Genomic DNA, 15,529 nt, shown 5'->3' with positions numbered 1-15,529 from the left:
TCATCATGTTTATTTTATAGCACACAGGGTTTCTGCAGGATTTTTAAGCTCAAATTTAAGACTTTTAAAGAATGTTTTTAAGAATGTTGTTTATAAATGAAATAAAATGTCAAATTTCAGCCTTTCAAATTTCAAACCATTTTTAAGAAAAGAGTCAAAAATCAAATGTATCAGTTATTATATGAATGGTTTAATATAAATTATTATTTTAAACTAGGAGAAGGGCTGTTAAAAAATGCAAATTCATTCTCTGCCAGCAGGTGCACTTTCAGAACTGCATAAAGATAGACTTTGAAACATGCGACGCTCATATTCATCCAATGAAATCATAGCCTTTTTCATTTTAATCATCACATTAAGCTATATGGCAATTGTCTTTCCGTCCCCATTGTACTTTTTATGGCCTTAAATTTGATACAATTAAATGTAAGACTTTTTAAGGACCAGCGGAAAAGGCATGCTGACATTGAGATTGAGAAAAACATTGAGACATTGAGAAAAATTAAATTGGACAAATAAAATAAAATAAAATATAATAAACTGCTTTAAAATTTTCAGGTACAGTACAGGTATCCTTAAATGCATTTAAGTAAGAAATGTACTAATCAAATGAAAGATATTTTTTTTTACATGCTTATTATTAATCGTATGAATAATAGATTCTACTGATTCTCATATTAGGCTGCTGTACTAGAACTACATACTGCACAGATCAGTTGATACACATGCGATTTCTTTCCAAGATGTTTACATTCGATTGAGACAAAACCAACAGTGTTTATGTGAACCATGGGCGTTTTTGACAGTTGAAACATTAAATGCTAAAGAGAGTGTAGTTTAGACCCCTCTGGGATGTGCGCACTCGTAGCCTAGGCTATATCAAAAAGTTTAAACTGGCAAGGCGCACAGCCGTATCTCTCTTACACAGTTTGGAAGAAGTTGAAATTAAAATAAACGAGTGTACATTGTGAGCAAACAATTTGTAGAGATCTGCCAGAAGAAGCAGCCACTATGAACAGCTGATTTGTACGGAAACAACTGATGGCCAAACTACATTGGAATTTGCAAATGGAAAAATCAAGTGAGCCCGGGCCGATTTGTGTTCACAATGCACGTTTTTAGCAAACCGTACCTTTAGCCGAAAGCGAACCGTACTCAGACCACCTCCAGAGATGGTCTCAGTTCAGTTCGCTACTGAGGGGTCTGAGATCGTTTGGAGTGTTCACATATGGGCCAAAAATCACGCGAACCACACTCAGACCCTTGAAAAGGACCAAGTGTGAAAACACCCTTAATGAATGGGGTAATCCTGAAATCTAAAAAAACTGCATTGCTGAACTCACAATTAAATTACACATTTCAAATCAGCTACAAAATCTAAAAATTAACTACCCCATAAATGCTTTTCCTTATGCTCAAATAGAGTTAGAAAAGCTAATTTTTTAAAGTCTCATGTTTCTATGGTCACTGCAGTGACGCAATGACTTACCAATCAGCGATTCCGCCATATTGCACGTTGTACAGTCATGGCCAAAAGTTTTGGCAGTGACATAAATTTTGTGTTTTGCAAAGTTTGCTGCTTCAGTAGTTGTAGATTATTTCCCCACATGTTTCTATGGTATACTGAAAAACAATGATACGCATATCATAAGTTTTAAAGGCTTTTATTGGCAAAAAAATATATAATGAGTCAATATTTACAGTGTTGACCCTTGTTCTTCATAACCTCTACAATTCGCTCTGGCAGGCTGAATATTAGCTTCTGGGTCAAATCCTGACTGATGGCACCATCATGCTGGAAAAACGGATCATCACCAAATTGCTCATGGATCATTTGGAAGAAGTTGCGTTTGCTGGACGTTTTGATACCATTCTTTATTCATGCCAGTGTTTTTGGGCAGAATTATGAGAGAGCCCACTCCCTTGGTTGAAAAGCAACCCCACACATGGATGGTCTCAGGATGCTTCACTGTTGGCACAACACAGGACTCATGGTAGCGTTCACCTTTTCTTCTCCGAACAATCGATTTTCCAGATGTCCCAAACAGTCGGAAGGGAGCTTCATCAGAGAAAATAATTTGAAAATTTTTTGGCCAATGAAGCTTTTAGCAATTATTTAAAATGCATCTGATGATTCTACACACTAATCTAGAAACAATGTAAATAAACACCACAACAGCTTAAGCAGCAAACTTTGCAAAACACAAAATATGTCACTGACAAAACTTTTGGCCATGACTGTAGTTTATCCCAATCATAAGTAATAGGAGTGAACCATGTTTGTATATCTATAGTCTTTGGTAGAAATCAAGTTTCGGGGTTTAGGATCCAAAGTGCACTTTAGCGTTGGTGATTAAAGGGGCAGGGGCTTGAGTCAAACATCCCCCGCCCCTCATAAGCATGAGTGACAGATTTGATTACAGAATTCCCAAGAAGCATTCTGGGTAACACTTTAGTATAGGGATTCTATATATATTAGCATGCCTATTAATAACACATTGTCTGTTTATTAGTACTTATAAAACACATTCTGTATGACCATATTCTACATCCCTAATCCTACCCAATACCTAAATAAACGTATTGGCTTGAAATGAATGGGGCTATCAAATGTGTGTAAATCAAGTCTTTGCTCATAATAGGCAGGAGGGCCAATATTATTAGTCTAAAACTGGAAAGTGGCTGAGTTTAACAGGGCAGAGGACTGTAAATTTACAAGATTTGAACCGCTTCCTGAACCAGTCTGGCTAAGCGAGGCTTCGGACGTCATCAATTACGTCATTGCTCTAAAGCAATACAAACCTTGATGCGCGCTTCACTGAAAACAGCCGGGATTTCTCGACACAAGCTCCGAAGCCTCGGCACAGAACGTAACATCACTACTTACTAGGTATTAATACACAGCAAATTAGTAGTTTATTGAGGCAAAAGACGTAGCTAATGGTTTGTTAATAGCAAGAATTGGACCTTAAAATAAAGTTGTGACCGAGTTCTGTTGCTAGTTGTTTCATTGACTTATATATATATAATAAAAATTGGTTATTGGTACAATTTTTTAAAATCTGTGTACGCCTAATAGCAGTGCACCAAGCATTTAACAAACCATGCCACAACCATGATTACTGAACCGTGAAAAATCAGCACATTTTTCTTGTAGTAAATGGACTGAAAGGAACCGTCAAGAACCCCTCTGTGGGAAAAAGTTTCTGTGGATACCCAAGTCTAGACCGGAGATGGATTCTCCCGATCAAACATTTTCATTGTTGCGAGATGAATTGTAAGATGAAACTCTTTGACCACAGAGTATCGTGTTCAGTCTGGCAGAAGAAACGTGGGTCCTGGAGTTAATGCGGGACACCAGGCATTGATCAGTCTGTCTGAGCCTGGGACTGCAGCCCAAGCACTGGCTATCACTTTAGGTATTGGTTGCATCAGGGAGAGATAGTGAGTAGCTTCCTGTTTTCTTCCAGGTTGTCTTGCATTGATTTCTCTTTCTCTCCTCCTCTTGATTTTGTCGCGAGATTGAAGGCTGACGCCTCCTTTCTGTGTTTGAATGTGATATCTCATGCTCGCTGAGCACAAGGGCACAGGAGGGTGGTGAGTAGCTTCCTGTTTTCTTCCAGGTTGTCTTGCATTGATTTCTCTTTCTCTCCTCCTCTTGATTTTGTCGCGGGATTGAAGGCTGACGCCTCCTTTCTGTGTTTGAATGTGATATCTCATGCTCGCTGAGCACAAGGGCACAGGAGGGGGATGCTTTCCAGCAGAATCAGGGTCATCTTCAAACAGTCACCTTCACCACAGCATTTGGCTGTATTGTTTATATCCGCACATACCCTCCATACACGACCACAGGCATTGATCTGCTGTCAATACCAAGGAAGGCACTCAGTCCTGAACACGGTGCCATCTGATTCCTTGTGTCTTTCTCTCTCTATCTCCCCCATTACTGCACCATCTGTCTCCTGTGACCTCTGCTTATGTCACTGGCTTTTTTATCATCTATTAAGCCCCAAATCCTAGATGCTGTATTGAAAATCACGAGAAGAGCTGCCTCTGCGCTTAATGAAATGACATTTCAAGTAGATATTCCACAAAATCATATTCTAGTCGCAGTAACCACTCAACAGATATTTGTACAATCAATCTTCCTCACTACATGGCTGTACGCAGAGCTTGAGTGGAAAATATTATTTCATTATTTATACTAAAGACATACATACATGCATACATACATACAGATAGATATTTAAAAGCAAAGTCGATATCTAAAGTATGAATATATTTATTTGACTGTTTTTTTTCTATCAAGTTTAAATGACTTTTTCAAATTTAGCAGTGTGTGTCTTTAAATAATCTGCTGTGATATTAAATATATTGGCCTTCGACCACCTTGCTCTGTAAGATACCGGCATTGGCCATCAAAAATCCATATCGATTGACCATAATAGTTTAATATATAGGCCACTATTCATTACCTTCAGTCTGTGAATAGATAGAGCTTCCCTAGATTAAGCTACAATATGCACCAACTTCAGCGATGAAAGTTCAATCTCTGGCTTGAGTGACTAACAGTCTTTGTCTAGTGGGATCAAGAGGGCAGGACCGTCTTGTCAAGCAAGAACAGAAGAGAGTGTCGACAGTTTATGAGAGCTGGTGGTATCTAAGAATAATTACCGTTACTGAACAGAGTAGCCCAGAAATCACTGGTACTCTGTTCCTGTGAGTACCGTCCCACTTCACTTTAGGTACATCAGTAGACACATATTGTTGCATAAGCAGGCAAAGTATATCTTTTCTTTCCCCAAGCATGTTTTTGCTGGAGAATTTATTGCCATCAGGCATATGCCACAAGTCCCCCATCAGTGTAGCAGTTGTGCCCGTTGAGATCATTTAGTGATGATGATTTCATTAACGTAGTGGTAATTGTTGTATGAACAGATACAATGACAATCATGAAATGAATTTGTTGTGCCACGTTCACAAGTGGGCATTTTTCCAGATCTCTTGGGGATGTCAGGTAATTGCCGCTTTACTTAGCTGCCTGGTGTAATAGGTGCCACAGCTCACAGTATATTCATAAAGGGCTGATTTGCTCTGCGCTTATGAGTGCTGCTATTTTTGTACTGACACAGGTTTCCACAATTACCATTTGGTATGTTAGAACTAGTCAACTGGACCGAATTGGAGAAAAAAAAACATCAGTCTGTGACAAACCATTTCAGTATTTTTGGCTTGTTTTCCAATACAATATCTAAGCATCTTTAAAACAAGATTAATTTACTTGAAGGAAAATTGCATATGATAATGCTTGTTTACAGAGAATATGTGTTGAATTAAGAGCTCCACTGGCAAATTGTTGTAGTGAGGTTTATGCTTGAAACAAGCGGAAAAAATGCCAGTGGGATAAAAACAATGTTTTTCCTTCAATGTTCTCTGAAACAAATTATAATCTTACACAATTGTACCTTACGTAAAACGGGATAATGTACAGTCAAGGTAATGAGAAGCAGTGGGGTTTTATATCCCCAAAAGGGGGTTATTTACTGAATTCTTACTTACAAAATAGATAAATACATGGACATGGAATATAAATTTTAGTTGACTTTTTATATATAGATTATATATAAATATTGGACCCCTAAATCATGCTGTGAATGACCAATCAGAATCAGGTATTTCAGAGCTGTGTAATCCATCTTGTTTAAACAATGTTTAGATATGATTACTGGCAAACAGAATAAAAATAGCCTATAAGAGAAATGTTTTTTTTTGCGGTACATAAATTCCATAGCTTCACTGTATTTATTTTACTTCTGATGAAGAGAAGTGAAAGATCATAATGTAAGTGCTATTTGAATTGGGTTGTGAAATAATATGTGCCACTGTAGTGCACATAGTTGATCATCTTGCATATTGAATTCTTCTAAGTGCTTTTACTCTCCAGTCAATTCATTTTATTGACTCACATATACATGCTATATTCATAGCTTGTGGTGTTTCATTTAAGGGCAGGCACACAGAGCTTGAAAAGACATGCAGTTGGAGCTCTTTCATCTTTAATATAGTTATTTTCTCACTTCCTGTCACTTGATATATTCCTCTCTGTCATATCCTCTTCTGGGACTCGAATACCACGACTGTTCGACTTAGTGTGCTGCTTGGGTTACAACATGACTACTATACAAAGCTCCTTTATTTGCATATTTACAGAATTTCTCCACTCTTGGTTCTAGACTCTTTGTTAGCTGTCGGCAATATAGAAACGATATTATTAGATTATGTGCAGATGCTTTTTATCCAATGCAATTTACAGTACACTTGATAGGAGCACAGCCCCTGGAGAAACCTGGGGTTAAGTGCATTGCACATGGGCACAATGGTAATACAGAAACCCAACCATTCCACAGATCACGTTTCACTTTCTCTTCAGTTTCAATCTGGGTTTCCAGCTCTGATCTTTACCCACACTTCATTACCATTCATTGAAAAGATTTCTAGTGGCATTACCCTATAGCACTGACCCAGAATATTGTACATTTAGCAAGCTGATAGATTAAGGTTGTTTTAGATTTTTGTAGGTTGTTCAGTATCTCTGCACCATACTGGTTATCGATCCTGCTTATACAGGGTTTCTGCAGACTTGAACAAGTTAAATTTAAGACTTTTTAAGACCTTTTTAATGCCACCTTATATGAAATTTAAGACCTAAACCTGTAATGGAAATACTAATTTTATTACATACATATATGTAATATTTAATGTGTATAAATTAAAAAGAAATCAGCAGACAATATTCCATACAAAATATCCCCGCAAAATAACTGCATCACTGAGATTTTTGGTGGAGTAAACAATTTATTCTGAAGCAATATTTTCATCAGTGTTCTATCAGCTTTTACATACTTAAATCTGCATATTTACCTTTACAAAGGCCTTTTTTTAACCTTTTTAGATGTGTGCATCATCTTACATGTCAAATTATTACAATTTATCAATAAGTTCAATATACATTATAGGGCTGCTACCAGTCAGATTAAATCATTTACACTGCAAATAACCTGAAGTCTCGAGACAAACAGAGTGAGCCTCAGCAGCGCGAGCTTGTATTCTGTATTCTGCTAATTTACTGCAATTCTCTCTGATGACGCAGTAATTTACCGCGGGAAGAAAAAAATCTTCGGTCTGTCCAATGATTGTAAAGTCATTAGGTCCGTCAGACTGAAGATATTTTAGCGGTAATGAGACCAAAAATAATTAAGACCCATCGAATCCGAATTTAAGACATTTTAAGACTTTTTAAGGCCTTATATTAGGAAAACGATATTTAAGACATTTTAAGACTTTTTAAGGACCCGCGGACACCCTGTTATATACATGCACACTTATTTTTAATATTTAATTCATTTACCCTTTTTTTTAACACTTAGATTACCTTTGCTGTTGTTGAACACTGACTTCAAAGAACAAAAAAATTAAAATTCTGTCTTTTCTCACAATCTTTTACACAACCTCATGTTGTTCCAAACCTGTATGATTTACTTTAAGCTGAGCATAAAAGAAAATATTTTGATAAATGTCTATTTTTTTGTCAATGCAACGCAAGTCATGTATTTTATTTTATTTTTTTTATTAAATAAGCCAGTATTTATTTATTTTGGGTGAAGTACTGTATCCTGTTAGGTACCTGTAAAGTGAAACTTTAAAAAAAACACTGTAAAAATGATATGATCAGTATGTCATGGCAGCTTATGTTTTTACATTAACTCACCAAAATAAGTTTTGGTGACAACTTTATAAACAAAATAACAACTTTTTTTTTTTTAAAGTCAGTTTAATACAATGTTGAGCTCTGCTCTGATTGGCTGTTTCACAGTGCGGCTCATTTTAGTAGCTCACACAACAGGGGACACAGGGAAAATATATATTTCAACACATTCTCTCGCAGTTATATCGTTGGGTAATTATACTGTATATAAAATGTGGGCATCAGGGAGCCGCTATTAATATGCGGGGCATTGAAACGGCTTTCGAATGCACGGTCGCATTTTACTTTCACTTTCGAGATTTGCGATCGCACGTGTTATTATTCAACTATGCCAAGGTAAATACAGTTTTCCATTCTATGGCACCTTTAAATTGAAATGACTTACACAACCAAGTTGATTATACTTCACTTAAAAAAAATTAAGACAGCAACTGAACTTAAGTATGAAATATACTATTTGTTTGTTACTACCATTGGATGTAATCTTTAACAAATGTCAAAATCTAAATTCACTTGTAGCCTTTAAAATGGTTTGTTTATAAAATGTTATTTTTAATTTAAGACAAAATGATATCAAATTTCAACATTAGTGATTTATTGGTTATCAACCATAATTAATTATTGATTTATAAATCACCAAAGTCCTGAAATATTTATTTATTGAAACAGCTGCCAGTCCTTTGAATGGATACCAGAGCAGTCTTGTTGGCACGGGATGAAAACTAACCATGATTATATATAGGCTACATGAAGTATTTAGATCTTGCATCAATGAGAGGCATTTTAAAGACAGCACAGGGCCTCTGCTCCTACAGCAGACACACAGGAACCCAGCAATTACAGAGCCCTTTCACAACAAAAAGTACATTTAGACATCACTAAACATAAATCTCAACTGATATTGATCCATCATAATCTAAGAAGAAAGACATTGCACCTTGAGAGAGACATTAACAATAAAAAGAAGTTAAATCTGACAGCAGTACATTTGTCACTGATGGATGGTACAAGAACCTCTTAGTGTTTGTTGAAAGCTCTTTAAGTGTTTGTTTTTTTGCTGTTTTGCCCAGGGGGTATTATTGCAATGTATATGTCTGTGGTCAGTATGTTTGTCTTTGGGAGGTACAAATATTCCATTATCCACAGCTGTGCATGAACACCTCCAAACGCTCCAGCCGAGAGGATCAGCACTCCCTTCAGTGGTAGATGGATGAGATGAACTAAGATAGGGCAGAGCTCCGGGGGAGATGCTATCATATAGTCCCTGTTGATGCAAAAACGATAAAAATCCCTGCTGCCTCAGAGGAAAAGGACGCTTTTAACCCTGGACTCATGGTAAGAAGTCTGAATAACAGCCAGTAAATTGTTACAGGATAGATCCCAGCAGAGATGGGTAGGTTTACTTACGAGCACATATGTTATTAATTGGTAACATATGATAGGAGTTGAGTTCTGAGTAAGTTTGACTTGCACTCTGCTGGTGCAATTTCTGATTTTTAATGGTTTGTTAAAAAAAGGAAGATTTTATTTATTTCATTTTGCCATGCATAATTTAGATAGCTGAGGCGGAACTCTGTGAAACATGCTACGGAATCCACAAAATAATGTGACAATGTTCAGTAAACAGAACACATACAAATCGTTTAGCTTTGTATTGGGTTACTGCGTCTTACATCACATTTGTCTCATTCGCCTCTAAAATGCTTTCTGGGAGTATTCACTGAATCACGCGCATGTAATGAATGATTTGGTGCAATTTGAATTTTAAACCACTTGAAAGGATTTAGGGTTTTCCAGAGGAACATGGCAGCTGGCATGTTTCCTATGCTGGCTTTGCTCATGGTGTATGGATATTAAACAATGACAAAACTAGTGCATGCAGTACACAACTCATCCTTAGAGGACGCGGATGTGTTGGGGTTTCTCCACACCAGTTTCACCTCTATAATTGCTGACAAAACCCCCGAGAACATGGAAATGGGAATACTTGGAAATGTTGATTAAAAATAAAAGCAATTTAAAATATACCCTTAGACATCTTGCTTGTCCAATTGAGGAAGGAATATGATGTTCTCACAAAATAAACAGTAATAGACTATTATAACGTAAATTCATTCTAACACATTTATTTATTATAATTTAAATATACTTTAACATAAGGCAAGAGGTTCATTAAAAATGTATTTATTTTGATAATTTAAATAATATTTATGTAACTATTGTAGTATAATTTTATTATACTTAAACTAAATTAAGGCAAAGTATTAATTAAACATTATTTAAATATTTATAATTGTTTATTAATTATAATATGTATATAATTATTACAATATAATTTAAATATACTTTAAATTCATAAGGCAAGACATTCATTAAAACCTTTTGATGTGAAAGACTGTCTGCCTGTGTGTTGCTGTGAATGTGAAATGGCTTTTAGACAATCAATATTGTTGATTAATTTTTGGTGTCTCCCCCACTCACTTTATTATGCTTCAGCGTCACAATTGATTTGTTTTTCTTGTTCAAGTAGCAAAACATTAATCTGTTACTCTGACATACCCACTCTGAATATTGATAGAGATTATACATCTGCTTTTTTCCCCTCAGATGAACATTCCTGCAGTGATGAATGTGAGATTTTAAAACAAATTATAAATCACTTTTATTCACCTTAGCAAAATAGCACCACCCTTTCCCTGTAATTTATGTACAGAACTGGCCTGTGTTGAAAATGTTTCTGAGCTCATCAGTGTCACTGCCTGTATGTTAAGAGGATTACTCTACTTCCTCTAGATCCAGGAGTCTCGACATGAGGCCATAGACTGATTCAGATTGAGGTGATGTATTTTTAACATACATGTTTGCTCTCCCCAGAGACTCTGAATGGAGGCACAATATGTATGCTAAGGCAGCTTGTCTGCTATGATAAGGATGATATCACTGGAATATAAGAGAGATGGCACAAAAAAGGCATTCCACAGCAGGAATTCTGTTTCTATTCACTTGTGCATTTTCCAATATTTTTATGTCTTTCAACCACTGTTGTTTTACATTCTTTAGGTAATTTATTTCCGTATTACAGACATTGAATATTATGTCATTTGTTATACAGTATGTTTGACACCAGTGTTGGTAGTAACTACTGTAATTAAAGTGCCAATGATACTTACTTTAACTGCATTTTTTGTAACATGCCAGTAGTTCAGCTGTTTTGAAAATATTATATTCCCAGTAACAAGCTTCTTTTTTTCCATCAAGGAGTGTGACAAATGCTACATCGCTATTTTTGTCTCATTGTTTTGCGTGCACAGCTTCACAGTCGAGTGAACTGAGGTAGTAATCATATGGATTCTTCTACAATGTACGCTTTCTATCTCATACTGGGAAATCTGATTCATTTTTGTGAATTTGTTCATTCCGATTTAAAAAATTACTGTAGTTAAATTTTTTTTTATGAATGATCATTTTACATTTTAATTAGTGTCTAGCAATAATCGAAATAATATTAGGCCTAATCATAATGTTACCATTCATAAACTCGGATATATAAGTTATGGTGCTATTATACTTCAAAAGTGTTGCTATTTGATTGTTTTGTTGTACTTTTTATCTTTTGTACAGCATCTTGAGCACAGAAAAAGTGCTATATACACTCTCAGAAATAAAGGTACAACAGCTGTCACTGGGGCGGTGCCTTTTCAAAAGGTACACTTTTGTAACTATTAGGTTCTATTATGTACACTTTAAGTACCAATATGCACCTTTAAGGTACCAAAATGGACCCTTTAGGTACAAATAAGTAACTTTTGAAAAGGTACCACCCCAGTGACAGCTGCTGTACCTTTATTTCTGAGAGTGTAAAGAAAACCTTTAATTATGACTTTTATTAGTAGTAGTAGTAGTAATATTGTTATTTGAAAAATTTTAGACCCATGAGAGAGAACGTCCCAGGTTACGTATGTAACCATGGTTCCCCGAGGGAACGAGACGCTGCGTCGCAAGGCCATACTTCCGGCATCCCTACTAGAGCTTGCTTCACTCCTAAGAAGCTAGCGCCGGCTGCACCTCACGTGCTTTTAAAGCTTCCTGGTCATGACGTCACCCGCCGCTGACGTCTCGCCCATCGTTCGACTGATTACACATATGATTCAGAGCTTGGTATCGCTGAAGGCGTTCCCCTAGCGTTTTCCGACGCAGCTCGAGTTCCCGAAGGGGAACGTCCCAGGTTACGTATGTAACCATGGTTCCCCGAGGGAACGAGACGCTGCGTCGCAAGGCCATACTTCCGGCATCCCTACTAGAGCTTGCTTCACTCCTAAGAAGCTAGCGCCGGCTGCACCTCACGTGCTTTTAAAGCTTCCTGGTCATGACGTCACCCGCCGCTGACGTCTCGCCCATCGTTCGACTGATTACACATATGATTCAGAGCTTGGTATCGCTGAAGGCGTTCCCCTAGCGTTTTCCGACGCAGCTCGAGTTCCCGAAGGGGAACGTCCCAGGTTACGTATGTAACCATGGTTCCCCGAGGGAACGAGACGCTGCGTCGCAAGGCCATACTTCCGGCATCCCTACTAGAGCTTGCTTCACTCCTAAGAAGCTAGCGCCGGCTGCACCTCACGTGCTTTTAAAGCTTCCTGGTCATGACGTCACCCGCCGCTGACGTCTCGCCCATCGTTCGACTGATTACACATATGATTCAGAGCTTGGTATCGCTGAAGGCGTTCCCCTAGCGTTTTCCGACGCAGCTCGAGTTCCCGAAGGGGAACGTCCCAGGTTACGTATGTAACCATGGTTCCCCGAGGGAACGAGACGCTGCGTCGCAAGGCCATACTTCCGGCATCCCTACTAGAGCTTGCTTCACTCCTAAGAAGCTAGCGCCGGCTGCACCTCACGTGCTTTTAAAGCTTCCTGGTCATGACGTCACCCGCCGCTGACGTCTCGCCCATCGTTCGACTGATTACACATATGATTCAGAGCTTGGTATCGCTGAAGGCGTTCCCCTAGCGTTTTCCGACGCAGCTCGAGTTCCCGAAGGGGAACGTCCCAGGTTACGTATGTAACCATGGTTCCCCGAGGGAACGAGACGCTGCGTCGCAAGGCCATACTTCCGGCATCCCTACTAGAGCTTGCTTCACTCCTAAGAAGCTAGCGCCGGCTGCACCTCACGTGCTTTTAAAGCTTCCTGGTCATGACGTCACCCGCCGCTGACGTCTCGCCCATCGTTCGACTGATTACACATATGATTCAGAGCTTGGTATCGCTGAAGGCGTTCCCCTAGCGTTTTCCGACGCAGCTCGAGTTCCCGAAGGGGAACGTCCCAGGTTACGTATGTAACCATGGTTCCCCGAGGGAACGAGACGCTGCGTCGCAAGGCCATACTTCCGGCATCCCTACTAGAGCTTGCTTCACTCCTAAGAAGCTAGCGCCGGCTGCACCTCACGTGCTTTTAAAGCTTCCTGGTCATGACGTCACCCGCCGCTGACGTCTCGCCCATCGTTCGACTGATTACACATATGATTCAGAGCTTGGTATCGCTGAAGGCGTTCCCCTAGCGTTTTCCGACGCAGCTCGAGTTCCCGAAGGGGAACGTCCCAGGTTACGTATGTAACCATGGTTCCCCGAGGGAACGAGACGCTGCGTCGCAAGGCCATACTTCCGGCATCCCTACTAGAGCTTGCTTCACTCCTAAGAAGCTAGCGCCGGCTGCACCTCACGTGCTTTTAAAGCTTCCTGGTCATGACGTCACCCGCCGCTGACGTCTCGCCCATCGTTCGACTGATTACACATATGATTCAGAGCTTGGTATCGCTGAAGGCGTTCCCCTAGCGTTTTCCGACGCAGCTCGAGTTCCCGAAGGGGAACGTCCCAGGTTACGTATGTAACCATGGTTCCCCGAGGGAACGAGACGCTGCGTCGCAAGGCCATACTTCCGGCATCCCTACTAGAGCTTGCTTCACTCCTAAGAAGCTAGCGCCGGCTGCACCTCACGTGCTTTTAAAGCTTCCTGGTCATGACGTCACCCGCCGCTGACGTCTCGCCCATCGTTCGACTGATTACACATATGATTCAGAGCTTGGTATCGCTGAAGGCGTTCCCCTAGCGTTTTCCGACGCAGCTCGAGTTCCCGAAGGGGAACGTCCCAGGTTACGTATGTAACCATGGTTCCCCGAGGGAACGAGACGCTGCGTCGCAAGGCCATACTTCCGGCATCCCTACTAGAGCTTGCTTCACTCCTAAGAAGCTAGCGCCGGCTGCACCTCACGTGCTTTTAAAGCTTCCTGGTCATGACGTCACCCGCCGCTGACGTCTCGCCCATCGTTCGACTGATTACACATATGATTCAGAGCTTGGTATCGCTGAAGGCGTTCCCCTAGCGTTTTCCGACGCAGCTCGAGTTCCCGAAGGGGAACGTCCCAGGTTACGTATGTAACCATGGTTCCCCGAGGGAACGAGACGCTGCGTCGCAAGGCCATACTTCCGGCATCCCTACTAGAGCTTGCTTCACTCCTAAGAAGCTAGCGCCGGCTGCACCTCACGTGCTTTTAAAGCTTCCTGGTCATGACGTCACCCGCCGCTGACGTCTCGCCCATCGTTCGACTGATTACACATATGATTCAGAGCTTGGTATCGCTGAAGGCGTTCCCCTAGCGTTTTCCGACGCAGCTCGAGTTCCCGAAGGGGAAACCCCCGTATAGAAGAGTTTTATATAGGCCACTGATATGATTAGAGATATCTTATTAAAGTGCATGTCATTTCAGTTGTATAATGTCAAAAGTACTATCCATTTCTTCATGTATCAAACTTTACTAATGAGGAAAACAAACTATACTGCATGCATTTCAATCAATTCTGATGTGTTTGGATGTACTGACTCAATCATTAGTCATCTAAGCAACAATCATGCCGAGAATGTAAAGAGGTGCTTGCTCAGATCTAGAGTGTTTAAACAATAAATTCAGCCATAAATGAAGGACATCATACATCTTAAATTGGGGCCAAAAACAAAAAATGGTCTGACCGCAAAAACACATGAATAATATTGTGTTCAGAAGGCATGCTATGTTTAGAAAAAGAATGTATACACAGAATGTATATTTTTGTGTGCACAGAACAGTTTCATGTTCATTTGGTAAAATGATCAGTACTGTATTCCTTTAAATACACTTGACTTGACCTTTCATTTCCAGTGAGAGGAATTAACAAGAAGCAATATCAGTCTCTCTTTAATAATACTTTCCTGACTCATCTGATTCAATTGCCAAAAGTTAAGATATTTATAAAGACATTTCCACAAATGTGGAATAATAATGTGAAGTCATGTAACAACCACGCAGCATACATTGAAATATTTAGATTATGCGTAATGCAAAATGCTTTTTCACATAGTCTCAAACAGCAGGCAGTATGCTAGTAATTCTGAAGGTGGCAGTTGGCATCACCCAGGTCAGTATAGAGAGCACCATGCAACTTGCACGCATATCAACTTGTGTCGAGAAGAAAAGTAGAAACCGCCACAATATCAGCGATTGTGTGACGAACACACTTGAAGCCACTAGTTGTCATTCTTCATGCCATCATGCCTGAATCTCTCCATTGTCAGAGAAGATCCTCAGCACTGTGAAGTATCATTTACAGATTTCTTGCATGCAGGAGAGGTGTGCGCTTTGTACAGCCACTGCTGAGTATTTTTAGTATCCACCTTTGTAGTTGCCGTGGAAGCTGTGCTAATAAACTGCTCGTCTCTGAGGCCCGTCAACTTTTCTG

This window comes from Sinocyclocheilus rhinocerous, unplaced genomic scaffold, assembly GCF_001515625.1.
Source record: "Sinocyclocheilus rhinocerous isolate Xijiao unplaced genomic scaffold, SAMN03320098_v1.1 scaffold1473, whole genome shotgun sequence".
NCBI classification, from domain to species: Eukaryota; Metazoa; Chordata; class Actinopteri; order Cypriniformes; family Cyprinidae; genus Sinocyclocheilus; species Sinocyclocheilus rhinocerous.
This window is presented reverse-complemented; position numbering follows the sequence as displayed.